The 17,310-nt window shown below is 42.4% G+C and overlaps 1 pseudogene across 1 annotated transcript in view; it reads right to left on the bottom strand.

The window, feature by feature from the left end:
- Positions 1-2,193: 2,193 nt before the first annotated feature.
- Positions 2,194-17,310, bottom strand: part of LOC308527741 (ornithine decarboxylase antizyme 1-like) — a 175,583-nt pseudogene continuing 160,466 nt past the window's right edge. The window contains exons 2-3 of the transcript in view: positions 2,938-3,012; positions 2,194-2,708 (exon numbers count right to left, since the gene is read on the bottom strand). The product of the transcript in view is annotated as an ornithine decarboxylase antizyme 1-like (transcript). The remainder of the gene's footprint in view (positions 2,709-2,937; positions 3,013-17,310) is intronic.

The following is a 17,310-nucleotide window of genomic DNA, read 5'->3' as shown; positions in this document are numbered from 1 at the left end:
ATTAGAATTTTTCTTTTCAAAAGGGGCCCGTTTGCTATCGCAGTGGATAGTGTCTCCATAGAAATGCTGGCAGTGTAAAGTTTCTGAGTCTTCTGTAGGCCTCTGAGTGCCCCCAAGGCAGGAATGGTGTGCTACTCATCTTTTGATATATCCCCAGCGCCTGGCATGTAGGAAATATTCAGAAAGTGTTTGTTCAGATTGCATCTAAATTAGCATTGGGACCAGGAAGTAAGATTGGGAGAGGGCACAAATGTTGCCAGCCAATTGCAGAGAAAGCTGCCAAACATATAATCTGTGAGCCGAGAGGCTGGGGTCACCCCATTCCCTGCAGTGAGGGCCTCCAAACCTGTCAGATGTCAGTTGCATTTGCAAAGCTAGGAGTTCAGGTGGAAGGTTGGATTTTTCTTCATTAAACTTGTCATTCCCCAAGGTGGGGCTCTGACAGGAACCCAGTGAGATGTCAAGCTGAGACAGCTGTTGCCAAACCTGGAGGAGGCATCCAGACAGCCGGAGATACAGCTGCTGCCTCAGACTTCACGGGCAACATCCTTCTCTTCTCAAAGGAGGTCACAATGCTTAACAAACAAATGGCAACTGTGAAGCAGTCGTGGTATGAAGACAGAGACAGAATTGGATCTGAGACAGAGCACATGGATGTGAGTCTCAGTTCTGGTTCTTAGTAGCTGAGTGACTCTGAGCAGGCTGTGCCACCCCTCTGGGCCTCATTTTCCTCACTCATAATACAGGTTGCTGTGGACACTGAATGAGATCATGTATATGGAAATGTTTTAGAAACTGTTTAAATGTTAGGTAAAGTTAGAATGTATTAAAATTATGTTTAGTTTTCAACACACACACACACACGCACATTAAGTGTAGAATGGTCAAGTCAACACATGTTCGCTCACTGTCCATCATATGCCCAGCTCTCTGCTCTCAACTGTGATAGATGCAGCAGTTTATAATGCCAGTTCCCTGACTAAGAAATTGACGATCTAGTTGGGAGATGGGACTAATTTTGTTGTTCACTCCCCATGTTTCTATAGAGGGGAAGACATTTCTACTCCACAATCAATGTGGAATATTTCTCTCTATTTCTTTTCTCATTCTTTTTAAAAAATAGTTATAGTAATTTTTGTCCATTTCTTTTTAAAATTTTTTTCTTTATTGATTAAGGTATTACATATGTGTCCTTATCGCCCCATAGCTTCACCGCCCCAGTCATGCCCTCACCCCCCCTGTTTTCTCATTCTTCTTAAGAGAGGAGGGGTAATTTAGACTATTGATGAGCTTGGGCAAAGGGGCTGAGGATGGTGGCTCAGCACCTTTTCCCTTCTCTCTTCCTGAATTAGTAGATCGTTGGTAATGTTTGCTTTCTCTACTTTTTGTCACAAAGTAAGCCTTTGGGTGGCATGGGGGTCCGGGGAGAGCAGTGGTTGGCCAGCTCTCTCAGAGGCTGTGTGGGCAGGTTAAGTTCTAGGGGAGAGTATTAAGGCTTCGTTCTTTAATCTGTCAACATCTAAATGTCCTCCCTTTTTGGAGGAAGCATCTGCTACTTACCCAAAGGGCTTGGACTTGCCTCAGGATCCAATGACCTTTCTAAGTTTAGGTTATTTAAATTAGACCAGTGCCTTGGGAATTCTGAAGTCTCCCCAGCTGGGCTTCCCCCTCCACATTCTACAGAACAGTTCTGAATGTACTCTGATAAGGAGTTTCTTCATCTTTGGCTTTGAACTCCATTAACTGTGTTTTGTTTATCCTACTTGGGATTTGTTGACATTCTTGAATCTGTGGCTTAATATTTTTCACTAAATTTGGGAACTTTTTAGGCCATTATTTATTTATTTATTTTTAGATGTAAACACTTTTATTTAGGTTTTTGAAAGCAAAAGAAGGGTAGGTTAACACCTATCTTTCCAAGTTAAGACCTAAAACTGTTTCCAAAACTTCAAACTAGAAACTCCTGCTCTAAGTATAAGGATAATCTGTATCACCTTTAACCAGCAATAAAAAAGTAAAATATAAATTTTTATTTAGAATTGAAGCAAATACTTCAGTATCACAAACACACTATGAAACCTCAAGAAATACACTGCTAATTTGGAGTGAGCATTTACTTGCACAATCACAACATGCAAACAAACCCAGAAAAGGGGAGCAGGCCTGGCATTTGCACCCCAGTGCAGCAGTGGGTCACACCACCCGCACAAAGAGAGGCACACAAGGGGCTTTGACCTGCGATGACCTGTCAGTGGTGGCCAAGGTGTGGGGTACAGCAGCACAGCTGCTCCTCGCCTCGTCAGAAGACGCTCTCTCCAACGTGTGGGCCATGAAGCAAGCGTCAGGTCTCTTGGGGACAAGGGCATGTCCCCTCTCACAGTCTCAGTGCCCGTAAAGCTGAAGGTATGGAACAGAGCGGCTGTCATCACAGTTCTTGTAGAAGCAAATGAAGACATGGTCAGCATGCCACTGCTCCTCCGAAAACTCGAGAAGAACTGCGAAGCTGCTTTTGCTCCCCGGGCAGAGCGCCGCCTGGGACTTCGATGTAGAGGCAGCTGCAGCCCAGCACCGCTCTCCGGTGAACGTCTTTGTCATCTGAGTCTGGTCTGGACGTTGAGAATTCGAGTCCGGTTACTAGACGTTAGTTCCTCTGTTATATCCAGCCTATTACCAGAGTAAAATAAATTAGCTGAAAAATCCTGATCCCTCTAACCCAGTGGTTCTCAACCTTGGCTGCACATTAGAATCACCTGGGAATCTTTTTAAAATCCTGATTTCTGGGCCTCATCCTCTGGAAATTCTGTTTCTTTGTTACTAATGTTGTGGCCCCACCCCATAACAAATAAACAGAATTTCCGGAGGATGAGGCCCAGAAATCCGGATTTTAAAAAGATTCCCAGGTGATTCTAATGTGCAGCCAAGGTTGAGAACCACTGCTCTAACTGTTCCCTCAGCCACCTGGGATCTTCAGGGGTGGGTGAGGGACATCAGGAGAACCACGGAGGCCCTGCCCTGGACCAGGTCACTGCAGCAGGGAAGGGAGACCTGCCAACCTGGTGAGAGGGGTCACCTCAGGAGATGAGAGTGGGGAGGCTGAACAAAGGTGCATGCTTTTTTGTACACTTCTGAATGTTTTTAGTCTTAAAAAAATTTTTTTTTTAATTTCAGAAAGGAAGGGAGAGGGAGAGAGAGATAGAAACATCAATGATGAGAGAGAATCTTTGACTGTCTGCCTCCTACTGGGGACCAAGCCTGAAACCTGGGCATGTGCCCTGACTGGGAATCTAACGATGACCTCCTGGTTTATAGGTCCACGCCCAACCACTGAACCACACCGGCCAGCTGAATATTTTTAGTCTTTTATTAAAAAGTATTCACCTATATGTATATGAAAAAAATGGAAAAACTGCTTGGGAAAGGATATTGAGGCAGTATTGTGGAGGCCCTGAGAAGTTTGTGTTTAAATCCGTGAATCTAAGGAGCTGTGGATGTTTTTTGAGCAGAGTGGCAGCAGCAGGCTCAGGAGAGATGTTGAAACGATAAGGTTTGGATTTAAGTAGGGAAAGGAGATCCCAGGATGAGTCTCAGAAATGTTCCACTCGAGTCCCAGCCTCAGGATCAGAAGAGCGATACTCCGGGTTATTGTCCCCCGTGTTTGTAGTTAATGAAGAACCCACGAGACAATTTGCGGTAACAACAGAAATGAACTTAAAGGGTCTCTTAGCCACTATCAGAGAGACCCATAATGTTTGTGTGTCACAGAAAGCAAGGAAAGGGAGAATCTCATTAAGGAACTGACCAACAGGGTCAAGCGGTGCTTCCATTTTTGCTCCTATCCAATTTATTCTCCAAACAGCAGCCAGAGCAGTCTTTGTAAAGCGCCCATCTGATTGTGTCGCAACTTCAGTGGTTTTCCTAGGATCTTTCTAAGTAGAGCTGATGAGGAAAGCTCTCAGTTCCTTTCTGGTTGTAAGCCTAGAGGTCCCTGGGGTCATATGTCCCTTCCCTTCCCCTGCTTGGAGGAGCCAGATTGAGAAAGAGATGTGACAAAGCAGAGAGCAGCGGAGATGAAAAACAGAGGGAAGGAGGACTAACAGAAGTTAAGCCCCGAAATCCAGTCTCACTTTGAGGCCTGCTATGCCAAAGCTCTTTTTGAATTTGGTTACAACATTTTTGCCCATGCTAGTTGGATTTCTGTCTCTTGGAGCCTAAAGAATCCTGAGTAATAAACTCCCCTTTACTGTTGGATTCCTTAGAACATTTAACTGGGACTCAGATTTTATCTGTTGGCAGTACATTTGAATTGTTCTGATGAAGTTTATGAGGATTTATGGCACCTAAAGTCTCTCTGTCTGCCTTATATATACAAAGAATTCTGCCTAGCTGAATGGGGGAAGTTGTGGGAGTGACTCAAGGAGCCATTATATTTTTATCTTGAGGTACATCCTGTGACTTTGGTGGTCATTAGTGCTGCTTACCATCATTCCAGTTCCCCTTTCTGGCATCACTCTCTGTGACATTGAATGTGAGCATGTGGTTTGCTTTGACAAATAAAATGCAAGTGGAAGGGGCATGGGAGACTTCTGCACAGAATCTTCAGGAGGTTGTGTGCAATTCCCACATTCCCTTCCTGCTTCTCTGGAGATGGTGAAAGCACATGTTGAGACGAAACTTCCATCATCTGAGTGATTGTGATGGCTGATACCCTGTCCCTCTACCTCGCCCCCCCCCCCCCAAACAAGTTTGATCATGTAGGTGAGAAATAAATGTTTGTTAAGTCACTGAAATTTTGGGGTTGTTTGTTATCACTATACAATCTATCATATCCCGATTGACACAACCATTAAAAAATTTGAGTATTATAAATTCCAGGAGATGTTGAATTTGGACTTGACTATCTATATTGACAATAATTATGGAAACAATGGAAGTAAAGATGTCAACTGATGTTTAGAAAAATCATTTTCCCAACTCCCTCAGATTTTGTAGACTTTACATTACTTTTTTGGTAGTGTCTGCTAATTACTTCTCTCAAACCCATATTAAAGCCCTAGGTAAATATTTTATTTTGCTGTATTTTTTCAGTCTGTTACTGTTGGTGATTTCTGATCTTTATCAAACACTTTTCATTATTAGCTCCTCAAGTACAATTCAATTTGAATGCACTCAAAACAGAAGCCACTTGGATTTTATAAAGGGAAGCCTTCTAGCCCTTAAGATTACATTTTTATTTATGGTGATTTACTGTAGTTTCCTTCAATCTTTGTGCCAGCTTCATTCTTAAGAAACTACTAGTTTGGGTTTCCATGACAGAATTTTATATTCAGAGTAAATGGGTTTTAGGCATATTTACTATATTACTTCTTCTCCCCCCCCCCCCAATTATTTAAGACCTTTATTAACAGGTGCTTGCAGTTTGTTGACTATTTTGAAAAAATCAAGCTGTAAACTTTTATTACAAATTAAAAATGAGGTTCTTAAAAATCTCAACTTGACCAGGTATGAAACAATTTAAAAACCTTTAAAGGTGTATTGAGAAAAACCAGGCTTTTTTATTTATTTTTATTTTTTTTCTATATTACTTCTTGAAGGTAAGCTATACTAAGGTGATTTCTAATGGATTTGGGGTGAGTTGCACTCACCCAGCTTAAGGGGCTGAGCTTGCAATCATATCCTAATCTATAGTGCATGTAAAAATCACTGTATAAGGCAGGGGTGGGCAAACTTTTTGACTCGAGGGCCACAATGGGTTCTTAAACTGGACCGGAGGGCCGGAACAAAAGCATGGATGGAGTGTTTGTGTGAACTAATATAAATTCAAAGTAAACATCATTACATAAAAGGGTACGGTCTTTTTTTTTTTTTTAGTTTTATTCATTTCAAACGGGCCGGATCCGGCCCGCGGGCCGTAGTTTGCCCACTGCTGGTATAAGGTCACCTTATGATAATTAGAATTTCTCTAATTTTGCAGTTGTACTCTCTAATTCAAGTTGGGATTCTTTAGTTTTCCCAAATTTGAAATATATCTTATATTTTGAAATATATCTTATTTATGGTTGCTTGCTATAGGAGAAGACAAGGATATTTAAGTAATACCTTGATGTCAAAATATTGGGAGCACTTAGATTCACCTAGATCAGTGATAGCGAACCTTTTGAGCTCGGCGTGTCAGCATTTTGAAAAACGCTAACTTAGCTCTGGTGCCGTGTCACATATAGAAATTTTTTGATATTTGCAACCATAGTAAAACAAAGACTTATATTTTTGATATTTATTTTACATATTTAAATGCCATTTAACAAAGAAAAATCAACCAAAAAATGAGTTCGCGTGTCAGAGGTGACATAGGTTCATAGGTTCGCCGTCACTGACCTAGATACTTCTCAATGCTTGTGAGCAAGTGTTAACAATATGTCACAAGATGCCAAGGTCCCACAAAAAGAGAAATAATCAGATTAGGCCCTCAAAATGTAGTAGCTTCAGCTTGAAGGTGAAATTCAAATTTATAGATGGTTCAGTGTGCATGCGCGTGTGTGGTATGTGCATCTTGAATTTAGAGATGGGTTTGTTCAGTTACATTGTCAATCACATGATATCATGGGCTATCAGTAAGGTGATACCATTTTTATGATTCTGTGAGTGAAACTGCCTTTGGTCTCTTTAATCATCACTAGGAAGGGAAAAGGAAATCCCAGAAGTGATAACATTGATTATTGTGCAGAATGATACTTGTACAGAAATCTGGCAAGAATAATAAAACCGTAGCATTTATTGATCTTCCATTGGTCTGCCACTCTAAGTATCACCAGCTCAATATAGACACTACGTTATTGATGATCCTACAAAGTCTGCATTTTAATCTTCCTCAAGAATTCAGGGTTGATAGAAATTGTCTTATTCCTAATGATCTGCAGCTGTAGTAAAAACAGATGCCTGCCCTCCCAGAATTGGAGGGTAAGTGTCCTCTTGGGTGCTGATAATATGGTTTTAATGTCATGGCCTATGAGTGACCTCAGTAATTGGCTGAGTAATTAACCATTGTCAGTGGTTTTGGTGCAGAGAATTCCAAAGCTAATGTCACTATCATTGGCAGACATTTCCCAAAAGTCAATTGATTTAAATCAATAACAAAACAAAACAAAAACACCAATCACAATAAAACGGAACCCAAATCCATATAACAGGTCCAGCCTTTCAGTTTTCTTGGGGCTAATTTATCCTGCCAAATCCACTGGAAGCCATGTGCTTTACTGATTTATTATTGAGAGTTTTTAATAACCATTTGGGTGACTGGTAACATCTGCATTGGATATTTTCTAGTTCAGAATAACTTCAACCATGCTTTGTGGAACATAACTTTGTGTGGAGGGATCCAAACCACTTCCTGAAGAAAACAAAACAAAGCAATTTTGCCAGTAGGTTCATCTCTGGAGAAGAGGTAACTTTTGATTCAGGTGGAGATCCTGGCTAGGTACCTCAATTTTTAAATAGGGCAACAACATTAATTCTTATACAAGTATGTTCTCCCACAGGATGCTGCCATTGGTTTTCTCTGGCTTGTGAGACAGTGTACATCTCTTCCCACATCTATGGTTAGTGACGTCAAGTTGGTAGCTTGAAATTGGTCATAAAAGGTGCATTTACCCCAGGAGTTCTCAATGAGGGTGACTTTGCCCCCTAGGAGACATTTGGCAATCTCTAGAGACATGCTTTGTCACAACTAGGAGTTTGCTACTGACATCTAGTGGGTAGAAGCCAGAGATACTGCTCAATATCCTACAATGCAAGGGACAGCAGCATCCCATGACAAAGGATTATCCAGCCCTGGCCAGCTGATGGCGCAGTAGGTTGTATCGTCGTACACCAAAAAGGTTGTGGGTTTGATTTCTAGTCAGGGCACATATCTAGGTGGCAGGTTCGATCCCTGGTTGGAGTGCATACAAGAGGCAACCTATCAACGTTTTGCTCTCACATCGGTGTCTCTCTTTCTTTCTCTCTAAATCAATAAACATATCCTTGGGTGAGGATTTAAAAAAAAAAAAAGGAATTATCCAGCCCAAAGCTGCTGTGGATGAGGAACCCTGATTTATACCATGTGATTTGGCAAACATAACAAATAAGAATTTTTCAGTGTCAGTTTACCAACCAAAATGAATTCTTATACCTTCATCACCATGCAATCTCTAATTCCTCTCAGAAGCCCACTGGGAGAAGCGATGTGGAAGACTGACAGCCATGCTATCCCCTGGGTAATTCATATAGAGCATGGGGTGGCAAACTTCTGTAAGGGCCAGATATACGTATGCTAGGCTTTGCAGAACATGTGGTATCTGTTGCAACTACTTACGCTTGCCATTATAGTATGGGAGCATCCATGGACCATATGTAAATGAATGATTATGGCTGTGCTCCAGTAAAACTTTATTTACAAAGCAGGGTAGTGTTTTCCTGACTTAGACTAACAGCCTTCTCTGAGGCTTTATTCTCATGCTAAACTTTTAGCTTTTATTAACGATAAAAGAAATTTACCAAATTATGTTTGCTGCAACATTTGGTAGGAAAAGAAAATCAGAACATTTTCTACTGGGTCACTGCGCTTCATTTGTAAGGCCCCACAGGAAAAAATTCTTAAAATGCTTGGTTTCCCACAGAGGAACGGATTATGCTGACTTTTCTCTGATTTTACTTTGTATATTAGGAGGCACACAACTATAATGGATACTCACCTGTAGTAGATTTCCTAACTTGTCTAATAGGAATCAGCTGTGGGTGAATAAAAACTACAGGTTCCTGAGCTCCCCGTGAGAGCTCCTGAATCTGTCCTTATTGGGCTGGGTGTGGGGGGAGCTGGATGAGTACGTCTCAGATTTTATGTACATACAGGTCACCTGGGAATCTTGTTATAAGGCAGAATCTGACCCAGTGGGTCTGGGGTAGGGCCTGAAATTCTGCATTTCTGAAAATCTCCCAGGTGATGTTGGTGCTGTTGGTCTTGGAACGTCAGTTTGAGTAGCAAGGTCTTAGAGCAGTGGTTCTCAACCTTGGCTACACATTAGAATCACCTGGGAATCTTTTTAAAATTCTGATTTCTGGGCCTCATCCTCCGGAAATTCTGTTTCTTTGTTACTAATGTTGTGTCAGGATCTTGCACCTCCCACCAGGAATATTGCTAACCTCAGGTATGCCCTTTCATTCATTTTCCAAAAACCTGAGCACCAATATTCTGCTGAGGAATAGATGGAATTCAAGATTAATCCTGCCCTGGCCATGGGACTAAGTGGTTAGAGCATCAGCCCAGGTGCCGAAGGGTTCAATTCCCAGTCAAGGGCAGGTACCTGGTTGCAGGTTTGATCCCCACCCTGGGGCACATGTGGGACACAACCAATGGATGTGTCTCTCTGTTTCTCTCTCAATCTCTCTCTCTCTCTCTCTCTCTCTCTCTCTCTCTCTCTCTCTCTCTCTCTCTCTCTCTCTCTCTCTCTCGTCCTTGACTAGATTCAAACCTCAGGACCTTCAATCCCCAGGCCCGATGCTCTATCCCCTGAGCCAAACCAATCTACGCTCTTCTCCTCTCTCTCTCTCTCTTTTTTTTTTTTTAGGGCATAAGGCAGAGGGTTTTCCAGCCGTACCAAAAGGAGGGATAAAGAACTCTACTTCTCTACTTGGACACAGAGCCGACTAAGTAAGACCCCGGAGGCTTGAAATAGTGTACAAGTTGGGGAATTACGATGTGTTCCAACCATAAAGTGAAAGAAAGTCTGGAAGGAGATGACATTGGAGAAAGGGGTCCCAGGCTGTCCTCACATGGAAGTCATTACAAAGCCTCTCTTTCCCACACTCCCTCTTCCCTTTCTTTCTCCCTTTCACCAGGTTCACCTATTTGCTTTAAAATAACCCCTCAATTGAAAATTGAAAACAATTCAGGCCTTACTCAGGATTTGCACTTTTATCCTGAGAACAGTAGGAAACCATTTGGCAGACTTAATTAAATGAGTGGTCAGAGCAGGTTTTCTTTTTAAGTTTATTCTTGTTGCTGTATTGAGAATGGTCTGAGAAGGAATAGACAAGAAAGATTTGGACAGAGCAGTCAGGTGGTGATAGGTAAGAGAGATCATGGTGAACTGGAGTGGTGGAGCAATAAGATAGAAGGAGTATTGGACAGGTGTGGAAAGTATTTCTAAGGTAGAATTGATAGTTCTTGCTGATGGGTTGAATGATTTTTTACCCTCTCTGCCTCCACCCCCTTGGGCATTTAACTTTGAAGTGTCCTCTGCCTCTGTCTATGGATTTGACCATGTGCCTGGCTTTGGGTAAAAGAATGAAGCAGAAGTGCAAGTATGGTGCTTCTAAGTCTACAACTCGAGAGGCCTTGCTCTTTCTTGTGTTTCTGTCATCTCTATGAGGACATTCCTGAGGTAGCCTACTGGCATGGAACAGATACGTGGCAGTGCACAGTCAGCCCAGTTGAGACTCATCTAGATCTGTGGTCGGCAAACTCATTAGTCAACAGAGCCAAATATCAACAGTACAATGATTGAAATCTTTTTTGGGAGCCAAATTTTTTAAACTTAAACTATGTAGGTAGGTACATTGTTATTAACTTAATTAGGGTACTCCTAAGGCTTAGGAAGAGCCACACTCAAGGGGCCAAAGAGCCGCATGTGGCTCGAGAGCCGCAGTTTGCCGACCATGGGTCCTAGAACATCAATATTTTTGGTAACAAATCCTCCCAAGATGATTCTTATTAATGAACTACATTTTATGTTTATGTTCTGCTTTTGCATAGTTTGGGTTCCTGCTTTAATTTATAATTTGAAATTTCATTATGTATATTATTTTAAGTCCCTTAAATCCTTTGGAGGTGTTAAGAAGGGTGATGGAAATAAATCTAAGAGAATAAACTTTGCATGCACTTTTTTTTTTTTTACAATTATGAACTATAAGTCTAGTCTCATAGTAATTACTTGTGCAACTAATCCAGGTGTAACAAATAACCAGATTGGGGTTTTTCAATGCTTTCAAATTTGGGATCCTCAAATTTGAAGTTAGGGAATATATTTATGTCTGGTTTAAGGTACATCTGTTCATCCTTGAAGTCCTCCTTCTCCAGCTCTTGCTGATCCCCTGGGTCAATTTAAAAAGGTCCTCAAGATGCCAGTAGCTTAAATTTATATTCTCTAATCTTGTCCACGAAGAGTTTCTGCATAGGATCAAGTTTCTTCTCAAACGCCAATGTTGCAGCACCAATGCTCTCCCACAAATGAACTGAGCCGGCTATGGAATGACAGAGGAGAACCTGGAGACTCTGAGGAATCCCTGCGGTGCTGTTAGTTACATAGAAACTTGATGGGCCCCCCTGGGTGTTGCTCAGTGGATTGAGCATTGTTCCACGCACCAAGAGGGCGCTGGTTTGATTCCCAGTCAGGGCACATACCTGGGTTTTGGGCTCAGTTCCCAGTAGGGGGCATGCAGGAGGCAGCTTATCAAAGATTCTCTCTCATCATTGATGTTTCTATCTCCCTCTCCTGTCCTCTCTCTCTAAAATCAATAAAACATGTTTGTTGTTGTGTGTGTGTGTGTTTTTAAAGAAACCGTGTAGTCTCCAGTGCCAGAGCAGCCACAGTTCTACTCCCCCCCCTGGCTGCACCCCTAGCACCTAACTGCCTAGCAAAGCATTGTGGGGCGCCCCTTCAGCCAGACAAAGGAGCTCTCTGTAGAAGAAATGCCTCAGAAGCCTTGCGATTAGACCTGAAAGCACTTTTAAAACATCCACTCCTTCCATTTATATTTGGGAATCAATCAATTTTTGTGTCCATCATCTTCTGTGAGCTCAGAGATTTATGAGTAAAAGTTACCCCGTTTCACCGAAGATCATCTCTACTGTTCCTTCTCCCCGTGGAACTTCAGGGTTAAACGCCCAGCTTCGCAGGCCTTTGCAGTCTTGCTCTTTGTTTCCCCTTGAAGCCCTTTGCAAAGAGCAGGAGATGCAAAGGGGCCCGTGGGCCGTGTTGAGTGGCAGAGGGTGGACCTTCTGGCTCCAGGTGAAGTGTGTCAGGCGCGGATTGCACAGCGTCTTGGGCTGTTGACCACGTTTGCAGTGTCTCCTAGGGTGGTGCACGGACGGACGCAGGGAGGACATGGAGCGCCAACCGCTGTGGGATCTGGCTCGTCCCCGCATGGCCGGCCACGCTCTCCTGTCCAGGTCGTGGAGGGCAGCCCTCTCTGCTCTTGGAGCCTGGTTAAGCAAGTATGTTAAATTTCCTTTGTCACTAGGTGGCAGAATGTAATTAAGATGTCAGACTGTTTTTCCATAACGTTGGAAGCCGTTTCTATTTCCTTCCTAATGACCTCTTTCATTACTTTGCAATATTTGCTAATGTCACTGAGGGCTGAGGCAATGAAATAAAATTTCCTTCTGCAAATACTTTCTATCCTTAGCCAGGATTTGACTTCTTTCCTTTAACTGGCTTGCCTCTTAGAGGAAAGCACCCTTCACATAGAGCACATTCTCTTCCCAAGGACTGTTACTTGGACAACCCAAGCTTCTTGTAACAATAAGAATATTATTTTGTTACTCTTTTGAAGCAAATCCCAAATATTGTTTCACTTCACTTACACCTATTCCAGTGTATATCTCTAAAATAAGGACGAATGAATTAGTGCAGTTTTGATGATTAACACAATCCAATAAAGAAGTATATTCCTGTGGATCATAGTATAAGGATATGCACAGGTATCCACAGAAACCCGGTTTGGCCGGGGGTGGGAGGTGGTGATGGTGTGTGGTCTCACTGCCTGTGGAATCTTGGGTTTATTCTGCTGGGGAAAACACATCCCTGACCCAATGTGGATCTGCCTTCAGCCCTCAGATGAGTGTGCGCAGAGTTTAAATGAGCAGAAAGCAATAGACCACAGGTGTGGCTGGCATATACAAGTTGAGAGTCTCCTCTGTGCCAATCTTTCCCACACCCTCTGCCCCATTTTCAGTCGTCAGAGGGGCAGAGAGTTTACAGCTGAATTTCTGAGGCTGGGAGTCCTCACTTCTGGAATCTCAGTCTCGCTTCTGTGGCCTCAGTCTTGTGTTCCATTTCTCCCCCCTTCCCCCCCCCCCCGCCTCCATTAATTTTTTTAGAGAGTGGAAGGGAGGGGAAAAGACACAGAGAGAGAAACTGCTGGGGTCCGACCCCAGCGGGTCCAGGGGTCCCCAAAGGTGTGGACGGAGTCAGCGAAGAAGGAATGACATGGAGACAGCGTTCAGTTGATCAGCAGCCTAGCCAGGATCTCCAGCCAAATTCTGGTCTGGATCTCCAGAGAGGTTCTGCTTAGGATCTCCAGCCAGGTTCTGTGTCCATGTTCTCTTGCTAGGTTCTCCAGGTTCTCCAGCCAGGTTCTGTAGCCATGTTCCCTCGCTAGGTTCTCCAGCCAGGTTCTGTCCAGGTTCTCCAGCCAGGTTCAGTCACCAGGTTCTAGTCAGGTTCTCTTGCCAATTTCTGTAGTCAGGTTCAGGCCAGGATCTTTTGCCGTGTTCTCTCGCTAGGTTCTGTCTCTAGGTTCTGAGGCCAGTTTCTGTCCAGGATCTTTTGCCATGTTCTCTCCAGCGAAGTTCTTCTGTCTCTAGAGAACGTTCTGTGTAGGTTCTGTGTCAATTTCTGTCTCTCCTCGTTCTGTCTTCTTACATCTGTATTTATACCAGTTGATTCCAATCCTATCAATCTCTATTTCAAAGGTTAGGGCGTTTCTTATCTCCATTCCAGGGAGTAAAGATTATGTAGCTTAAGCATGATTGTTCGTAGTTAAAGTGATTAATTTCCTGCCTGGCACTTAGTTAAGAGGTTTTTATTCCCTCCCTAACTTCAGGGGAAAATCCCTACCTGGGAAAACAACCTTTCTCAGAGACCTTGGTTAAAACACGTAGTGCCAAGAAGGTGAGCAAACATATTAAGAACAGTATGCCATATATGCCAGGTCCTTTGAAACAGCAAGGATGGACTGGCTCCCGGCAAGAAACATCGATGTGAGAGAGACACATCGACAGGTTGCTTCCCGCACGTGCCCCAACCAGGGCTGAGGATTGAACCTGCAACCAAGGTTTGTTCCCTTGACCGGAATTGAACCCGAGACCCTTTAATCCACAGGCCGGTGCTCTAACCACTGAGGAATCTGGCTAGGGCACATGTTCCATTTCTTGATCTTCAATTTCTTCCAGCTCTCGACTCTTCTCCAGCAAGGGTTTCTCCTTCATTTCCCCCTACTCACTCTGGCCTGAGTACCCTTTTTACCCCTGTGCCTTAGTTGGGTTGGGTACACCTTTTTTGCAAGGATTGCTGTATTTTCCTCCCTTCTCACTTCCTCTTCAGATTCCCATTGTTACATGACAGCCCCAGATGATTCCCCTTGCCACAGTGCTAATACCACAAACGTGGCTGCACTTCTCTCTTTTCCCACTTCCACTTCCCCATTCTGGCTGTCCACCATCCATCAGGGGTCGTACTCCTACTGGGGACACAGAATGAAAGAAGTAGAACCCTGCCTTCGGAGGGCTCCCAGCTTGGCTGGCAGCGAGGTGAGCAGGGGCGTGGAGCATAAATGAGGGCAGTGTAACACGATATGTACCAGGAAAAAATGTAGGCACAGGTGATAAGGGGACATAGAAGGAGGGTAGGCTTGCTGTGCTTGAGAGGGGGATCAGGAAAGGTTTGTCCAAGGAGAGATTTTCTTTCTGTTTTTGTACTTATTTTAATTTTGGATCAGGTTATACATTCATTTAGTTCACATATGTATGCCTATATTTTAAAATAATTTTATGAATATACTATATACCTCCCCTAGCCCCATTACTCTTCTGTCCATCCCCACTTTCTCCAAAGGTAACCACTGCTGTTTATTTCTTGTGTGTTCTTCAGAATTTCTGTATGCATTCAGGAGCAAACATAAGTAAGTTTTTTTCTTTCTCCCTTCTTTTTACCCTAAAGGTAGTATCTTATACTTGTTGATTTGCACTTTGCTTTTTAAACAAAATATTATCATTTAATTGTTAGTAAAATGGGCTCTGGAATCAGAATGCCTGCATTCAAATCCCAGTTGTAGAATTTACTAGATGTGTGAGCTTGGAAAGTTATTTAACTTCTGATTGCTTTAGTTTCTACATCTGTATCTGAGGATTTCAAAATCTTGCTACTTTATCATATACTGAACTTTATAATAAACTTTATGCACATACATATGCACCTTTATCATATACTAAAATCTTTTATGGACATTCTATTCTGTTCCATTGGTCTGTCTATTCATGTACCATTACCACAATGTTTTAATTTTTGTGGTTTTGCATTATGTTTACTGTCTGGTAGACCTAGTCCCCAGATGGGGATTTGAAGGATGAATAGACTTCCCAAGGCAGAGATGATGACAGCAGCAATGACAACTAATCCTATATAATAAAAGGCTAATATGCAAATTGTCCCTTCAGGAGTTCGACTGACTGGGAATTTGACTGCCTGCCTGCCTGCCACCAGGGGGTGGCATGGAACAAAGGAAGGCCCTGGCCAGCAGCTGGGGGAAGGAAGGCCCCATCGGCCCTGATCCCCAGCCAGACCTAGGGACCCTACCCGTACACGAATTTCATGCACCGGGCCTCTAGTGTTATTAGTATAAACTATCACAGTGATGGCGAACCTTTTGAGCTTGGCGTGTCAGCTAACTTAACTCTGGTGCCGTGTCACATATAGAAATTTTTTGATATTTGCAACCATAGTAAAACAAAGATTTATATTTTTGATATTTATTTTATATATTTAAATGCCACTTAACAAAGAAAAATCAACCAAAAAAATGAGTTCGTGTGTCACCTCTGACACGCATGTCATAGGTTCGCCATCACTGAACTATCACCACCACGTGGTATCATTGCCATTTTATTTTATGCCTACTGTGTGCAAGATGCTATAACTAATTCCTTGTTTACTCTATTGTTTATTATGCTTGTTTTCCCTTTGTTCTGAAAATTTTACCTCTTTATTTTGGATTTATTTATTCATTGTAGGTAACATCTCAAGCCACTTTAAATCTTTTTGGAAACAAGGAGAGTCATAAATTGAAAAAGAACCAGGAAAAAGAAAAGGAACCAGAAACTATATTAGGTACTTTTCATAATAAATCTCTAATCCTCATAACAATCCTGTAAGGCACATGTTATTGTTCTCTTTTTATTGAAGACACTGAATAAAAGAGGTCAAGTGATTTTTCAAAGTTATATAACAAATAAGTGTAGATTTGAAATTCAAACCATGGTCCATTGGTGATTACTGGTGCTTCTTTAAACTATATTACCATACACCTGAAACCTATATAATTTTATTAACCAATTTTACTCCAATAAACTCAGTACAAAAGAAACCATGTTGGATGAGGTCCTTTGTTAGGGTACTTATAAACATAGAAGAAAGAATAGCTCAGAAAGAAACTGAACCCATAATAGGGAACACACATATATATATATATATTTTTCCCAGTGGCTAATATACATATACTAGAGGCCCAGTGCGCAAAATCGCACGAGACTCAGACCCGGCACGCCGCGGGACCCAGAGTCAAGTCCTGCCAGCACTGCAGGACCCATCAATGCACCTCCTGGTGACCGGTCTTTGGTCTTTATGGCGTTACGACCACTGGGTTTTTATTATATAGATGTAGTAAATATGGACTCTGAAATCATCACTACCATGTGATTTTTGGTGTTAACTCATTAACTCACCAAACATATCTCTGCAATCAGTGGCAGAGAGTGTCATGACTAGTCATGCCTGCCTTGGGGGCAGGAGTGAAAAATGAGGGCAAACAGCCATGTACTTGTCATATCTGAACTAGTTGTCCAGATGACCAGTCATTCTTTGCAGTTGTTATAAATTACACCAACTGTATTTTATGGTGCAAATTCACTATTCCTTAAATTGCTGATAAGCTATTCACCTCTTGGGAAGTCTTGTAGTAAAGAAATCCACTTACCTTGGTTGAGACACAGTTTCTCAAACATATGTTTTGTCCAAGGCATCTTGTCTCTTCTTTATTGTTAATTGCACAATGCACATCAATGCTGGATGTATCACTTTGCCCACGGGTGTAAATATGCTCACCAACTCTGCCCATGGGTGCCTTTGATTTCCTAGTGTTGTTATAGTGACTTTTGTTGGGCTGAGTGCTAGCTACTCTGCTCTATGGAAGACCTTTATTCATTATTTTCTTCCTGTATGTTGCTATCTAAAATTCCTCTTGCTGCCACAGCTGGAGTTAAAAATGGTCATTGGTTGCCTG

Source organism: Myotis nattereri, assembly GCF_964212035.1.
Source record: "Myotis nattereri genome assembly, chromosome: 12".
NCBI classification, from domain to species: domain Eukaryota; kingdom Metazoa; phylum Chordata; class Mammalia; order Chiroptera; family Vespertilionidae; genus Myotis; species Myotis nattereri.
This window is presented reverse-complemented; position numbering and strand designations above follow the sequence as displayed.